The following is a 12500-nucleotide window of genomic DNA, read 5'->3' as shown; positions in this document are numbered from 1 at the left end:
CTAATATAAATTATCATATGTTTTTATATTTTAAAGATTTGTGTTATATATTCATGGATTTTTTTTTATTTATTTATCTACTTATTTTTATTATTACTATTATTATTTATTTATTTATTAAATTTAACCTAACCTAACCTAACATAATGTAACATTACCTAAACTACCCTAAACTAACCCAAACTTAACATAACCTAAATTAGCTTAACCTAACTTTGTTGTTGCTGTTGTTGTTGTTGTTGTTGTTGTTGCTGTTGTTGTTTTTCTTCCTCCTTTCTTTTTATTGTTGTTCCTAACCTAACCTAACTTAACTTCACCTAACCTGACTAACCTAATCTAACTTAAATTAACATTACCTAACCTAATGTAACCAAACTTCACCTAAATGAACCTAACCTATAATATCCTAAATTAACCTAACCTAAATTAAGCAAAGCTGGCCTAACCTAACCTAACATAACCTAACTTAACCTAACCTAACCTAACATAACGTAACATCACCTAAACTACCCTAAACTAACACTAACAACCTAACCTAAATTAACCTAACCTAACCTAACTTAACCTGACCTGACCTAATCTAACCTAACTTCGCCTTACTTGAATTACATTCAAGTATCGATCAGTCAGTGGAGCCGAGGCTTGCTGGTTTTTCCCATCCTTCACAACCCAACCGACACATATACACACACACACATTCTCTCTCTCTCTCTCTCTCTCTCTCTCTCTCTCTCTCTCTCTCTCTCTCTCTCTCTCTCTCTCTCTCTCTCTCTCTCTCTCTCTAACTCCCTTCGTGATTTCTGGCATCTAGCCAAAAAGTATCTCCAATAACTTTGCTGCTTCTTCTTTCCCTACTCTATTTCAACCAGATGGCACCACTGCTATCGCATCTATTTCTAAAGCTGAAATCTTTGCTCAAACCTTTGCTAAAAATTCTACATTGGACGATTCTGGGCTTGTTCCTCCCTCTCCTCCACCCTCTGACAACTTCATGCCACCTATTAAAATTCTTCGCAATGATGTTTTCCATGCCCTCGCTGGCCTAAACCCTCGGAAGGCTTATGGACCGGATGGGGTCCCTCCTATTGTTCTCCGAAACAATGCCTCCATGCTTGCACCTTGCCTATTCAAATTCTTTCAGCTCTGTCTGTCAACACTACCTTTCCTTCTTGCTGGAAGTTTACTTACATTCAACCTGTTCCTAAAAAGGGTGACCGTTCTAATCCCTCAAACTACCATCCTATTGCTTTAATTTCCTGCCTATCTAAAGTTTTTGAATCTATCTTCAACAGGAAGATTCTTAAACATCTATCACTCCACAACCTTCTATCTGATCGCCAGTATGGGTTCCGTCAAGGCCGCTCTACTGGTGATCTTCTGGCTTTCCTTACTGAGTCTTGGTCATCCTCTTTTAGAGATTTTGGTGAAACTTTTGCTGTTGCCTTGGACATAATTATCAAAAGCTTTTGATAGAGTCTGGCACAAAGCTTTGATTTCCAAACTACCCTCCTACGGTTTCTATCCTTCTCTCTGTTTACTTCATCTCAAGTTTCCTTTTTGACCGTTCTATTGCTGCTGTGGTAGACGGTCACTGTTCTTCTCCTAAATCAATTAACAGTGGTGTTCCTCAGGGTTCTGTCCTGTCACCCACTCTCTTCTTATTATTCATTAATGATCTTCTAAACCAAACTTCTTGTCCTATCCACTCCTACGCTGAAGATACCACCCTGCACTTTTCCACGTCTTTTCATAGACGTCCAACCCTTCAGGAGGTAAACATATCACGCAGGGAAGCCACAGAACGCCTGACTTCTGATCTTTCTAAAATTTCTCATTGGGGCAGAACAAACTTGATATTGTTCAATGCCTCAAAAAATCAATTCCTCCATCTATCAACTCGACACAACCTTCCAGACAACTATCCCCTCTTCTTCAATGACACTCAACTGTCCCCCTCTTCTACATTGAACATCCTCGGTCTGTCCTTTACTTATAATCTGAACTGGAAACTTCACATCTCATCTCTAGCTAAAACAGCTTTTATGAAGTTAGGTGTTCTGAGACGTCTCCGCCAGTTTTTCTCACCCCCCCAGCTGCTAACTCTGTACAAGGGCCTTATCCGTCCATGTATGGAGTATGCTTCACATGTCTGAGGGGGGTTCCACTCATACTGCTTTTCTAGACAGGGTGGAATCAAAAGCTTTTCGTCTCATCAACTCCTCTCCTCTAACTGACTGTCTTCAGCTTCTCTCTCACCGCCGCAATGTTGCATATCTAGCTGTCTTCTACCGCTATTTTCATGCTAACTGCTCTTCTGATCTTGCTAACTGCATGCCTCCCCTCCTTCCGTGGCCTCGCTGCACAAGACTTTCTTCTTTCTCTCACCTCTATTCTGTCCACTTCTCTAACGCAAGAGTTAACTAGTATTCTCAATCATTCATCCCTTTCTCTGGTAAACTCTGGAACTCCCTGCCTGCTTCCGTATTTCCACCTTCCTATGACTTGAATTCCTTCAAGAGGGAGGTTTCAAGACACTTATTCATCATTTTTTGACCACTGCTTTGACCCCTGTATGGGACTGGCATTTCAGTGGGCATTTTTTTTATTACATTTTTGTTGCCCTTGGCCAGTGTCCTTCCTACATAAAAAAAAAATAAAAAATAGTAGTAGTAGTAGCAGTAGTAGTAGTAGTAGTAGTAGTAGTAGTAATGCTATTTTTCATATATTTAGTAATTTTTTTTTTTCATATTATTATTTATATTTATATTTTTTGTTTTGTTTTGACATTCATACGAATGCTATAAAGGTGAAGCATAGAAATTTATTTGATTGATTAATTAATTTATATATCTATTTATTTTGATTTTTTAAATTAATTAATTTATTTATTTTTATTATTATTATTTTTTTTTTTTATGTCTCTATGATAAGCAATACAAGTACATCCAGCTAAACTATTGCTACAGTATAGAGAGAGTATTTCGATTACATACCTTATTCTTCATCTTCTTTTCTTCTTTTTTTTTTTTAATAAATATAATAATAAATAAATAAGTAAATAGGTATTGTCAAATGAAATCGTCGAGATTACGCAGGGGTTTCGGGCAATACTTGGATGGGTGACTACACAAGCCTCATCTGTCTGAAAAAAAATAAATAAATAAAAAAAATAAGAATAAGAATAGGGAGAATGAACGAAAATTTTAAGTAATAAAGATAACAGTAAGAATTATTATAACAAGAATAAGAAAAATTACAATAAAGGAATATAAAAAAAAAGAAAGAAAGCATCCCATGTCTTTCTTCCTAATTGTCATAGAAGGGTGAATTCTTTTGTATATTTTCCAACATTTCCAATACAACGATATGAATGGGGGAAGAAAGAATAAGAATAATAGAAAGAAGGCCTCCCAACACCTAGTTCTCCGGTCTTGGCCAATTAGCTAACGGCGGGATCAGCGCAGTTAAGCAGGGGGTCCGGGAAGAACTTGGATGGGTGACCACAAAAGCCTCATCTCTCTGAGAATAGAAAAAAATAGCAATAAGAATGAGGAGAATGAACGAAAAACGAAAATAATAAAATAACAATAACAACTATAATAAAAAAAAGAAGATTAAGAATAAAAAGAACAAAAATAAGGGAAAAAAGTAATAATATATCTCTCTTGCTAATTGTCGTAGAATTATGAATGAAGGGTTAATTTTAGTGCATATTTTCCAACATTTTCAGCACAACAATGCAACAACAATACAGGAAAGAATAAGAATAAGAGAAATAAGCCCTCCCAACACCTTGTTCTCCGCTCTTGACCAATCAGCTGACGGCGGGATCAGCAAGGTTAAGCAGGGGGTCCGGGCAGAACTTGGATGGGTGACCGCACAAGCCTCATCTCTCTAAAAGTAGGATAAATAAGAATAAGATAAGGAAGAATAATAAAAAAAAATGAAAATAATAAAGATAACAATATTAATTATGACAAGAATAAGAAAAAAATAGAATAAAAAGAATGAAAAAAATAAGAATATCACAACTTTCTTGCTAATTGTCTTAGAATTTTAAATGACATGTCAGTTCTGCTGTATATTTTCCAAGATTTGTTATGAATGAGGGAAGAAAGAATAAGAATAAGAATAAGAATAAGAACAAAATGAATTAGACTAACAATAATGATCACATCTTTCATGCGGTGACTGCGTGGGCGATGAGCCTCACTGGACGTTTCTGACCAATCACAAGGCAGGGTTGGAGTAGTCGGGCCCACCCGATTCATATATAAAGGGATTTTGTGGGAAGCGCGGGCAGACTCAGCTGAGTGTTCGTTGTGAGTTGTTGTTACCACAACTATGGCACGTACCAAGCAAACGGCTCGCAAGTCCACTGGTGGCAAGGCGCCCCGCAAGCAGCTTGCTACAAAGGCAGCTCGCAAGTCTGCTCCAGCCACTGGAGGTGTCAAGAAACCCCACCGTTACAGGCCTGGAACCGTTGCTCTCCGTGAGATCCGCCGTTATCAGAAGAGCACTGAGCTGCTTATCAGGAAACTGCCTTTCCAGCGCCTGGTGCGTGAAATTGCTCAGGATTTCAAGACTGACCTCCGCTTCCAGTCCTCTGCTGTCATGGCTCTCCAGGAAGCTTCCGAGGCTTACCTCGTGGGTCTGTTTGAGGATACCAACCTGTGCGCCATCCATGCCAAGCGCGTGACTATCATGCCAAAGGACATCCAACTGGCTCGTCGCATCCGTGGCGAGCGTGCCTAAGAAGTCATCCACGAATGATCTTCATAACAGCAATATCTAGGCCCTTTTTAGGGCCAAACATCTCTTTCATTAAAGAATTTTCATAGACAATCTGTTTGGTTTTGTGGAAGAAAATATTTATTTTCCATCTTTCAGTATCAGGTATCGACTTTCAACTCAATATCCTTCCCCCCTTTTTTTTTTTTTATATTATTATTATTATTCCCTCTTCCATGGCCATATCTCTTTCACTTGGGAGAATTTTTATCTTTCTTTATCTCTATTTTTTTTTTATCTTTTCTTTATCTCCACAGAATAATAATCACGATAATAATAAGCATAATAATAATAATAATAATAATAATAATAATAATAATAATAATAATAATAATGATACAATAATTATTATAATAATAATCATAATAAAAACAACAATATTAATATTATTAATAATGATAATAATAATAATAATAATAATAATAATAATAATAATAATAATAATAATAAAAATAATAATAATAATAATATTAATAATAATAACAATAATTATAATAATAATGCATTTGTCTATATCGTATCTTTTTTCCTTTTCAAGTGTGGCTCCAATGGAGCCGGGTATTATTTTATACTGGCAGCAGTATACTGGCCGCCTGTTTACTTGGAGGAGGTATACTTGGTAACAGCCTTGGTGCCTTCAGAAACAGCGTGTTTTGCCAGTTCACCAGGCAGAAGAAGACGGACAGCGGTCTGGATTTCCCGGCTGGTGATGGTGGAGCGCTTGTTATAGTGTGCCAGGCGGGATGCCTCGGCAGCGATGCGCTCGAAAATGTCATTCACGAACGAGTTCATGATTGACATGGCCTTGGAGGACACGCCAGTGTCTGGGTGGACTTGCTTGAGCACCTTGTAGATGTAGATGGAGTAGCTCTCCTTCCTCCTGCGCTTCTTCTTCTTGTCGCCCTTGGCAATGGCCTTCTGTGCCTTGCCAGCTTTCTTGGCAGCCTTTCCTGATGCTTTGGGAGGCATAGTGTCGCCGTACTGCTGTGAGAACGAGTGTGCGTTTTCTCAGTTGAAAAGTGGTATATATATTAGCGTGCCTACTCAGGATCAGGAGTCGCCACCTCAGCGAGCGTCCTGATTGGTCCAGACGCGCTCTGGGCCGATCTGATCTCGCGTATATATAGCCGTTTTTCCCAAAATTCACTACTTGCTCGCAGAGCTACCGACGAGGTTAGAGTACTCGCGCTCCTCATTTATCACCAACAACAACAACTACTACTACTACTACTACTACCACAACATCCATTATCATGTCTGGACGCGGCAAGGGAGGAAAGGTGAAGGGAAAGTCAAAGTCCCGTTCCAGTCGTGCTGGACTCCAGTTCCCGGTCGGCAGGATTCATCGCCTTCTAAGGAAAGGCAACTACGCCGAGCGCGTGGGTGCTGGTGCCCCCGTGTACCTTGCGGCAGTTATGGAGTACCTGGCTGCTGAAGTCCTTGAGCTTGCCGGCAATGCCGCCCGTGACAACAAGAAGACTCGCATCATCCCACGTCACCTGCAGCTGGCCATCCGCAACGACGAGGAACTTAACAAGCTCCTCTCCGGAGTCACCATTGCACAGGGTGGCGTGCTGCCCAACATTCAGGCCGTGCTCCTTCCCAAGAAGACTGAGAAGAAGTAAATAAAGGGCCTCCCTCCCCTTCAGCCAATATCACCATCAATCCGGCTCCTCTTCGGAGCCACACGTTCAAACATCTAGAGAGTTGTGTAGACTATACTGGTATATCAATAATAAGCAAGTAGTGTATTTATTTTCGAGTTAGTTATTTGTTATTATTATTATTATTATTTAGTCAGGCACGCAAGTGACCGAGAATAAATATGTATACTATATTTCTACTAATGTACCTGCTGTGTGTCACAGTGGAGAGTTGATTAGATGTGTTGCCTATTGTGATATGTTGAGCGTCTTTTTCATCTCAATGTATATTTTGTTTTATGAGAAACTGAGAACGATGAGGGGCGTGATCATTGAAATAAGTCAATGATAATAATAATAATAATAATAATAATAATAATAATAATAATAATAATGATAATAATAATAATAATAATAATAATAATAATAATGATAATAATAATAATACTTGGAGAAGACCTGATGAAGTGAGAAAGATGGTTATAATTAATAATGGTTTCTTTTCTTAGCTCAGATAGTGATAGTGAACATGGTTATGAGAAAGTAGTAGTAATAATAGTAGTCTATGGTCCTTCTTTCTTTTCATGTTTGTGGACCTTAAAAAGGTCCGGGAGATGATGTTATTCAATGATGATAATGCAAGCTGAATAGCTGGCACCATCTCAATAATGGAGCGATTTAACCACCAAATCCGTACAGGGTACGGCCCTGACGCTTGAGGGCGTAGACAACGTCCATGGCAGTAACGGTCTTACGCTTGGCGTGCTCGGTATAGGTGACAGCATCCCTGATAACGTTCTCAAGGAACACCTTGAGCACCCCACGAGTCTCCTCGTAGATGAGACCAGAGATGCGCTTGACGCCACCTCGGCGAGCTAGACGACGGATAGCAGGCTTGGTGATTCCCTGGATGTTATCACGCAGAACCTTACGGTGACGCTTGGCGCCTCCCTTTCCAAGACCCTTGCCTCCCTTGCCGCGGCCAGTCATGGTGATGAGAGCTGCTAGTACGACGTCCGAACGGTCTAACAGGAAGCTCACGAATGTGCCTCAAAATAACATAACATAACATAACAAAGAGAGAAAAGATGGGGAGGGGGAAGTGGGGATAGTGGGAAGAATAGGGGGGTGATAAGAAGGGAATTGTAGTAGGAGAAATAGTCACTGGGGCTTAACCCAGGCGCAATTTCAATGAGGAAGGACATCTTTTTTTTTTTTTTTTTTTTTTTTTTTTTTTTTTACGTATTATATTCATGCTAAGATGGCAAGGGGGACAAGGTCTTTATCGGGGAAAGCAGGAGAGTCCGCCACCAACCGAGCAGGCCAAGCCCAACACAGCCACAGCCACGAACGCCGCCCACGCACCCAAAACCCCGGGCCAAACCACGCACAAGTTAGGGGCCAGACTATCCAGAGCCTGCACCATCAGGATGTGAAAGAGGAGTGAAGGACAGTCAGAGTAGAAAGGGTTTTTTTTTTTTTGCTTTTTATTGGTTCAAAGAAGGACAGAGGAAGAAGTACATCCGTATAGCGGAGGGACCTACAGTTTTACGTGGGTTCCGAACCACGGATAGTAGTAGAGTGATTTGGTGATGGCAGGGATATTTAATGTATGATGTAATGTGGTGGGTGAAAAAGCGGTGTCGGTCCTTTCTGCTCTTGTCCTGTGACTCTTCCTGCAAAAAGGCCAACCTGCTAAAGAAAAGAGAAGTATAAAAAATGTTGTGGTGTTATGTGCATGGGGAGGGTGAGGATGGTTTGTGATAATGATTGACATGATGGTAGGATGTGCAATGACAGAGGCTCGAAAAGGCTCCCTCACCGCAACGAGGGGTCAAATCTAATACCATCTGCTTGCACGCGGTAAGTCGCTGGTGGCGGGGGGTGAATGGGGATTCCTGCATGGATGCTTCCAGGGCCCCGCCCCACCATCTCTTGACTACCTTCCTGCCCAGCCCTTGCCGCACCCAACTACCTCTGTGTGGGGGGTGAAGTGGCTTCCACTGAATGGTGTGGTTACCGTCCCCATCATCAGTACTGGCCGCTCCTTAACTACCTCGGGGGGTACCGCTACCGGAACGTCATGCCGACGTCCGGGGGCCCCATTGCCGTGACGTCAGTGGGAGGAGTGCGGTTCGTGCTATCCCCGTCTCTCTGGAAGTGGTCCGGTGCCCCCTTGAAACCTAGGCTGCGAGGCAAGAAAATAATGTATAAAAAACAAAAATATGAATACAAAGCCATAAGACAAAAAATATGAAAAAACCACTAGGTGTTGCCACACGACCCCACTCCCTCGGTCAGAGGCATGGTATGTTAATGGCGGTGATTTTTTGTCGCGTCCCTTTCCCAAGAGCGGTCCGGTGCCACCTTAAAACCTAGGCTGCGAGACAGAAAAATAATGCACAAAAACAAAAATATGAATACAAAACCATAAGACAAAAAATATGAAAAAACCACTAGGTGTTGGCACGCGGGACCGCCCACGTGAACGAGAGAACGACGATGATGCCACTCAGACACCATGAGTGGTACAGAGAAAGGAGATAGTGAAGGGAAGAAAGGAGGAGTCCATTATTAGAAAACAGGTTCAGGAGGCACAGTGGGAGGATCAAGGAGATTGCAGTGCGGCAGGTGACGGAAAGGTGGGGGGAGGTTGGTAATGAAATTGTATGTGATTGTGTGTCTGTCGGAGAAGGAGCTTAGTTGTTTTTCGATTCTATTGTGGAGTGTTATGTTAAGGGGGGGGATGTTGGACTCCTGGTGAATGGAGAGAGAGGTTTGGAAGTCGAACCATTTCGTCCCAAGAGCGAAACGAATTGCTCGGTTTTGAACTTTTTGAAGTTTAGAGAGGTTGGAGGGAGCAGAGAGAGAGAGGGCAAGAGGGCAGTAGGTTAAGAGAGGGAGAATGAAAGCTTTGTAGAGGTGAAGTTTTGTTTTTGTGCTGCTGTCGCGAAATCTTTCCAGGTTGCTCAGGGCCTTGGCGGCTATGGTTGCTTTTTGTTTTATATGTATATTGAAGTTGAGGTGCTTATCTATGGTGAGGCCAAGCACTTTGTTGTTGTTACTGATGGGGATTGGGGTGGGGATTGGAGTAATTCTGTTTAGTGAGATTTGGCGGGGCTGACTTCTTTTAATGTTGAAATAAGTGACTTTTGATTTTTCGGGATGGGAGAGAATTCGCCATTTCATCTCCCACAGGCTAGTCGCCATCAGTTCCCATTGAATTTTGTCGGTTAGGAGATCTAACGACCTGGCACGGGCCAATTGCGTTACATCGTCCGCGTATTGAATAGTTAGTGAGTCATTGTGGGCTGGGAGGGGTAGGTCAGCTGTGTACATGTTAAAAAGGGTGGGGGAGAGTACGGAGCCTTGTGGGACTCCAGCCTGAGGGGTGAAAAATGGCGAAAAGTTGCCCTGGTGGCGGATTCTTGTCTGTCTCTCATCCAGAAAACTACACAAGATGCGTTGTGTTAGAAAAGGGAGATTGAAGTTATTACAAATTTTGTATTTCAAACCGGTGTGCCAAACGGTGTCAAAAGCTTTCTTGACATCTTTTGTCACGAGTGCTGTCTTGTAATATGGCTTGTTGAAATTTAGGTAGGCTACTATGCTGTTAAGGGCGTCCTCAGTTGAGGCGTTCCTCCGGAAACCGAACTGCTGTGGTGCCAGCAATCCGTTACATTCGAGGAACGCTCTCAATCTTAAGTTGATTAGACGTTCAAAAGTTTTTCCAAGAATTTCAAGGAGGCTTATGGGGCGATAGTTTTCTGGTAAGTGAGAGTTTTTTCCGGGCTTGGCAATAAGGGTGATGTTTGAAATTTTGAAAGCCTTTGGGAAGTATCCAGAGGCGAGGCAAGCATTGAAAATTTTTGTCAGGCTGGATATGATTTCTGGAGGAAGGCTCCGCACCATCGGCCATGTGACTCCTGAGGGGCCGGGGGCTCGCCGCGGAGTATGTCTGAGCAACCTGGTGACATCCTCCTCCTCAATGGGTGTGGTGAGAGGGTGTTGGGGATCTAGGTGTGTTAAGTGTATAATGTTATGTGGTAGCGTGTTTGCTATGTTTCGGCGCACAAGATCGGTGATGTGGTGTATGTGGGCAATACTGGGCTCATGGGGAGGGAAAGGGTGTGGTTGGAAGGTGTTGCACCAGTGTGTCTGGAAGGTGTTGGTGACCTGGTCTGGGTTGGTGACTCGATCACCGTTCACTAGGAGGTACTCGAATCTTTCCCGGTGGCATCCCTTCAGCTTGTGCACCATGTGCCAGAACTGAGTAGGATTTTTGCAGCGAGCTCCGTCCATAAGGGAGACTAGGTTCCTCCAGTGAGCGCTGTGGTCATCCTGTAGGCTATTTAGTATGTGTGTGCGAAGGGTGCAGAGGTCTCTGTAGATGGGTATGTGGTTGTGCATGTTTTGTAAAAAGCGTGTTCTGTAGCACACTAGTAGTCGTTGTGTTTTTATGGAGGGTCTGAAGTCTATGTGAATTTTGTGTTGTTTCTTTGGTGTGTGTCTGTTGGCTGATGTCAGGATGTCACTATGTAGTGTCTCTAGGGCACTGTCTATTATTGTATAGGGTTGGCCTTCGAGCTGTGGTGGTTGGTGTAGGTCTGAAAGAGTTTTCCTGAATCCCTCCCAGTCGGCGGAGCGGTAGTCGGGGACAGGTGGGGATGGGATAGATATGGGGTTTGAGGATATTTTTAGAATTAGGGGGACGTGGTCTGAACCACAGATGGGTCCGTAGGAGATGTGGTGATGGAAAGGTAGGGATTGCCGGTTGGAGAGGATGAGATCCGGCCTGCCATTCCCATTGTGGGTATAGCAGGTAGGAAAGTCAGGGCCAAGGAAACGGAGGCGTTTCAGTTGTGTAAGTTGTAGAAGTTGGTGTCCATGTTGGTTGTTCTTGGTGTGTCTAAATGCTGTGTGACTGGCATTGAGGTCTGCCAGTATATAGGCTGGTATGTTTGTGTGATTGAAGAGATTGTTGAGACTGGTGAGAGGGAGCCCTGTATCCGGTCTGCTGTATGTGGTGGCAATAAGAAATATCCCGTGTTGTGTTTCGATCCTGGTGGCCAGGAAGTGTGCTGAAGGCCAGTCGGTTATGTGGATGTGTTTGATGGTGCATTTGACCATGACAGCTACGCCATCATGACGTGTACCTGTAGTGTAACGTGTGTTATATCCATATAGCTTAATTGGTTTTGTTGGTGAACCTGTGTGGTTCAGGAGGACGATGTCTGGGTCGGTTGATCGAATAGCTTCTGAAATAAGGTGCCGGTTATTCCAGTAGCCGCGACAATTTAGTTGCATGATCGTAATCATGTTTTCTTAACTCTCGATGTGGTTCGTGTGGGTCTAGGGGAGGTGGGTTGTGTACCCGGAATGTGTCTTTTATGTGCGGTGTTACTGGCTTGTGTTGGTGTGTTTTCGTTCGTTTTTGTGGTGGAGGTAGTGGTAGGAGTGGGGCTGTGGGGTTGCGTTTTCCCAGAAACTGTGTCCTCACCGGTAGCTAGGTTCCCGGTTGGAAGGAGGCTGGATTGTTCGGTGGAGGAGGAGTTTGGTTCCTGATTAGGGACTGTAGGAGCTTCTGTTTGTTCAGCAAGGTGGTGTTGTTGGTTTGTTTGTGTAGGGGCTTCTGTTTGTTCCACAAGCTTTTGTTGGTAGTGTTGTTGATTTGTTTGTGTGAAATTTGGTGGGAGTTTTATTGTTGGACAACCATTGTACTCCAGCAGTGAGTTCATGGTTTCTGCTTGTTTTCTCAGGTCACCGAAGGAGGTTTGTATGGAATATTTGATTATAATTTCGGCTAGTAGCAGTTTTTCCATGTTTGTGTTAGAAATTGTGTTCATGTGTGTTGGGGTGGCAGGTGTGGCTGCTTGAGCGTAGGAGTTGTTTGGCTGTGAAGAGGTTGTTGGTGTTGCTGTTATGGAGTTTTGTTGTTGCTGCTGGGTGCGTTTAACTGGGCATTTGAACGAGACAGCAACGTGTTCGCCGTCACAGTTAGCGCATTTTAATGTGGTTGATTGGCAGTTTCTATAATCGTGGCCCTTAGCTGCACACTTAGAGCAC

This window comes from Scylla paramamosain, unplaced genomic scaffold (assembly GCF_035594125.1).
Source record: "Scylla paramamosain isolate STU-SP2022 unplaced genomic scaffold, ASM3559412v1 Contig68, whole genome shotgun sequence".
NCBI classification, from domain to species: domain Eukaryota; kingdom Metazoa; phylum Arthropoda; class Malacostraca; order Decapoda; family Portunidae; genus Scylla; species Scylla paramamosain.
This window is presented reverse-complemented; position numbering follows the sequence as displayed.